Source organism: Macrobrachium rosenbergii, chromosome 31, assembly GCF_040412425.1.
Source record: "Macrobrachium rosenbergii isolate ZJJX-2024 chromosome 31, ASM4041242v1, whole genome shotgun sequence".
NCBI classification, from domain to species: domain Eukaryota; kingdom Metazoa; phylum Arthropoda; class Malacostraca; order Decapoda; family Palaemonidae; genus Macrobrachium; species Macrobrachium rosenbergii.
Window position 1 is genome coordinate 20,600,384 of NC_089771.1, and position 5,821 is coordinate 20,606,204.

Consider the following 5,821-nt stretch of genomic DNA (forward strand, 5'->3'; position numbering starts at 1 on the left):
TATAATCCTACTTCTCATCAAACAAAGGTCTTAAAATTAAATTTCGATTTGATCGCTGTCCTTGTATCATTTACTGTCATAAATCTTCTTCCCAAAATGAACGCTAACTATTTAGGACATGAAATTACCGACATGAAAATTATTCTGTTCTACATTATTTTACTCTGCATTCTTCAAATTCACCCTTGCTTTCATGTCCCATACTCTTATTTCTCCTGCATTTCCTACCATTATTATTATTATTATTATTATTATTATTATTAATTATTATTATTATTATTATTATTATTATTATTATTATTATTATTATTATTATTATTTCAATCATTGTAATCATGATCCATTATTTGCTTCCTTTCCATACTCATTCTCTTTTCGTAATCTCTTTGCTACTGCTATTCTTTTCTTCATAGTCAGCGTGCTTACTAATTGCTTAATTTAATTTCATCATAAATTATTATCCACTATCAATATCAGTTTCTGTTCCTACCACATCATTTTCAGACGAATGCTGTTATCACTCTAATTCAATGACATTTTAGTTCTTCCTCATTTTCCCTCCCCTCAGGCTATTCACTTATCCTTTTTTGAGAGTATTCCACACATGGCCCGAATCGCTAAACTGGCATTGGTGGGCGAGTTTTCGGTCGGGTCCTTAATGAGTTACCTTAAAGGTTTGGTGCTCGTTCACTGATTGCATGTTATTCCTCGGCTAACTTTTACCCCAAAACCAGTCCTTTTTCTGAGAGAGAGAGAGAGAGAGAGAGAGAGAGAGAGAGAGAGAGAGAGAGAGAGAGAGAGAGAGAGAGAGAAATAAATAAACAGAGGCGTTTTGGTTGAATTCTATACAAACTAAGACAAAAAAAAAAAACAAGAGTGCAAGAGAGAAAGAAGGGCAGAGAGGATGTCTAGTTTATTTTCCTCCTACAATTTTTTCTTTTTTGCATTTTAAATGCAACATTTTTCGAAAGAATTCTCAGATATATATATATATATATATATATATATATTATATATATATATATATATATATATATATATATATATATATATATATATATATACATATATATAGAGTTATAACATATTATATATATATATATATATATATATATATATATATATATATAAACTTTATCACATACACAAATTTCTGTGCATTAGTTGAATTACTAAAAGGACCTCATTCAAACTGGATGGTATCTAATGGAGTATTTATTAAGAAAAAGTTACAAGTTTTCTTGGACAAACAGTCCACATTATCAAGTATCCGTACAGTGACCAGACGCTGTTGTTGTTGTTATTTCAGATTTAGCTGGCCTTGTGCCAGCACGGGCTCTTGCTCCAAGAGCAGCCCGTAACTCTATGGACTCCGATAACCAGACGCGTAGTCTAGCTGTATTTATATCTGTGCTGGGTGCTTTTAATCCTATAATCGCCTGGCTTCTCCTGTGTGACCCCCATCCCCTCGTGACCTTGGCCTTTCTCTGCCCCCTTCATGAGGGGGCGGGGGTCACACAGGGGGAGCCAGGCGACTTTAGGACTAAAAGCACCCAGCACACAGATATATCTAAAGCTGGACTATGCGTCTGGTCACTGTACGGATACTTGATAAAGTGGACCGTTTGTCCTTTGTCCAAGAAAGCTTGTAACTTTTTCTGAATAAATACTCCATTAGATACCATCCAGTTTGAATGAGGTCCTTTTAGTAATATATATATATATATATATATATATATATATATATATATATATATATATATATATATATATATATATATATATATATATATATATATATATATCCTTTTAGAGCAGGCAGTGTCAGAAGGCTACAGTCCCACTCTCACCAACTCTTAGAGAAGCTCAAAGATTTTTTACTGACCACAGCTGGTATCCACTCGCAGTTGGGTTAACTGGTGGGCAACAAAGCCAGTGGTAAATCAGAAATCTTGCAAAACGTGAACCCAGAAGTAAACTAGTCTTACCAGCCTTGTCTCACCAATGAGAGTCTAGAGACCGATCCCGGGAAGGGGACAGCTATTTAGACCCGTTATCTAAGAAATTCATCACTCCCCGATTGTTCTACATGATGAAATTTGTGCCTGATACTCAGTCGTCTATAGTGGGTCGTGATCAGAAGGGAGAGGCGCATGGAATCAGCAGTCTCAACCAAAATGAGTGCTAAGAACAGAAAGGTCAACTCCTGGAGCCACCCCTTAAGAGCATATCTTTCTCTCTCCCTCCCTCTCTCTCTCATATAACATACACACACACACACGCACACACACACACATATATATACCTGTATATATACATATATATATATATATATATATATATATATAAATGTATATATACAGTACATATATATATATATATATATATATATATATATATATATATATATACAAATGAATTTTACCACATCACTCATGATTTACATACCAACATTAAGCTAGAAATGTTGTTTAAAATCCAAATCGAGTTACTGCGGGAATATCACCGAAGGGGAATTATAAATGATAAATGGACTGGTACCTAAGTGACTCGAACACCCAACAGTACCCCTCAGCGACTTCCAGTCAATGTTCAAGACCATTAGGCTATCAGGAGAGGTATAAGTTAAGTATGTCTTAGTTTAACCAGACCACTGAGCTGATTAACAGCTCTCCTAGGGCTGGCCCGAAGGATTAGATTTATTTCACGTGGCTAAGAACCAACTGGTTACCTAGCAATGGGAGCTACAGCTTATTGTGGAATCTGAACCACATTATGACGAGAAATGAATTTCTATCACCAGAAACAAATTCCTCTAATTCTTCATTGGCTGGTCGGAGAGTCAAACGCTGGGCAAACAGCGTGCTAGCCGAGAGCTCTACCCACCCCTCCTGTGAAGGATTAGGAGAGGTATAAATTAATGCCGACTCCACTGTACATACTCCCGTCAAGTGCGGGGATCTGTACTTAGCGTCGGCATCAATCCACCCCCACCATGACAGCCAATTCGACATCATCATACATATACCAATTGGCTGTCATGGTGGGGGTGGGTTGATACCGACTCTAGGTACAAATCCCGCACTCGACTGGTATATGTACAATGGCCTTGAACGTCGACTGGAAGTCGTTGGAGGGTACTGTCGGGTGTTCGAGTCACTTAGGGACCAATCCATTTATCACTTATAATTCCCCTTCGGTGATATTCCCGAAGTGACAGGATATTAAACGACATTTGTAGCTTAAATTTGTATGTATGTATGTATATATATATAAATAAATATATATATATATATATATATATATATATATATATATATATATATATATATATATATATATACATATGTGTATATATATATAAATGTGTGTGTAATATATATATATATATATATATGTATATATATATATACATATCTAGGAGATTAAGTATGAAAAAGGAAAGCAGCATTCCATAACAACATTACTACACGAAAAAAATACTTGAAATTCTAGTGTAATGCACAATAATCGAAAAAATAACATCAATCAATCATCAGCCTTACCTTGCAGACATTTTCCTTTCGTTCAAGTCACGTAACGTACCTGAGGAAAAAACAAAAGCGAAAAGTCAGACTCCGTCCATTCACAAAACTAGACAATAATACCTATCACTCAAGAGAGTCCGTGCTATGATAGATGATGTTGCCAAACAACCCAATTCCTGCTGCATTTTAGAGCATTAAATATTAGTGAAGTTCAGACTCTCCCCCATTCAGAAACCCCGAAAAATAAAGTTGTCACCGACAGATCCATAACAATGATTGATTGCCATTCGAAGCAATGCAATTTCAATTGCAAAGTCGAGTCTCCATAAGGAGAATCAAGCAGAAGAATGATTCGTTTCCTCACTAATGAAGTGGTTCTGAATTGGGTCGACTATTGCTCCATCTCATTCACATTAAAGCGTTTTGATTCATGCGGCCGAACGATTATTTAGCCGAAGTGTGCGATTGCCCCCACAATGGCGAGAAAATCATTCGAAGCTCATTGACGAAACTGTAAAATTCGAGGTAATATTTCCATGTCACTTTAATTCAGTCGAGTTCTGCTTTGGCAGTCAAGTCGTTCGTCCAAGCACAAGAGGTGTGGCGTTCTCGTTGACCTTTAGTGACACTAGCTTAATTGGAAACTCGTCAATTTCACGCTGAATGACCTTTTTGTTTATTTGGATACTAAGTTACAATACGACTACCACCACATTAAAATGACCGAGAGAAGAATTTAGAAGATCATAAGATATTTCATTAACCGCTATGTGTTCGTTAACCTCGAGAAAAAATTTAGCGCCATGCCTCTACTCTGTAATAACTTGTAACCTGTTATACGATAACAGGAAATGACATCAACCTCTCCTATTCATAAAAGTGCTAATCGATTCACCTGTGAAAATTTATTGCTAGTTACAGCCTTCAGGTAACTGTACTCCTTTTTCTTTATGAGTTTAATAAAATTGCACACAGGAAGGGTTAGAGTGAGTTTATTCCAGTTCTAGTAATATGTCAGTGACTGTTGTAAACACGTATCAATCTCTCTCTCCTTCACACACACACAAACACACACACACACACACACACACACACACATATATATATATATATATATATATATATATATATATATATATATATATATATATATATAGAATGGATTATAATGTAGAATTTAGACCAAAGGCCTATGAGGTCATCCAGCGCTGAAACGGAAATTAACAGTAAAAGGTTTTAAAGGTGTAACCGGAAGAAAACCTCGCAGTTGCACTATGAATCAATCGTTAGGAGACGTTGGAAAGTAAGATGGAAGAAAGAGAATATGAACGGAGGTACAGTAGAAGGAGTATGAAAGGGGTTGTAGCTAGGGGCCCGAAGGGACGCTGCAAATAACTTTAGGTCATGTCTACAGTGCACCGCAAGAGATGCACTGACGGCATTACTCTCACGGCATATATATATATATATATATATATATATATATATATATATATATATATATATATATATATATATATATATATATATATATATATATAATACACATATCTATATATATATATATATATATATATATATATATATATATATATATATATATATATATATATATATAAAAGACAAATATACAGACAGACCGTTAGAGTCCATTTACGGATATATATTTCTTAAAGGAGCACTTGTTATAATCGTCCAATAATTCATTATTGAAACTTACATATTCCATCGGATCCTATAACCTTGCCATACCAATTTACAGCTCATAAAATATCACCCTTGGGTTCTTGTTTCAGAGTGAAATAGCAGAATTATTATTAGTCCATGATGTCATTGCAAGTCTTGAAATACTTCTGAACCATAATCGTGGTTCCTGCATGCCATGATTATTCAGAGAGAGAGGGAGAGAGTTCCTTTTATTCTATCATGGACTGTCGCACCTACAATTTACTTTTTCTCTTTGAGAAATATAATAAGAGAATCGCGAGCTAATACTGTATCTGAAGAACAGCATCAACAGTTTAGTTTTCCTTAATAATTGTTTTAACAGTATTATAATTACTATTATTATTAAACAGTTCAAGCAAACCAAGGGAAAACAATTCTAAAGACTCTTTTCATTTAAGTAGCAAGTTTTTGCTATAACAAATATATGTTATGTGACTATGATAACCTCATTACCCTGGGATTCAGATGTGCTAGAACATTTCAACAGTTATCTACCTAGAAATGCACCCTGCTAATTAGCCCAAGCGCCTTCATAATATTTCTGAAATAAAAAGAACACAAAGCTA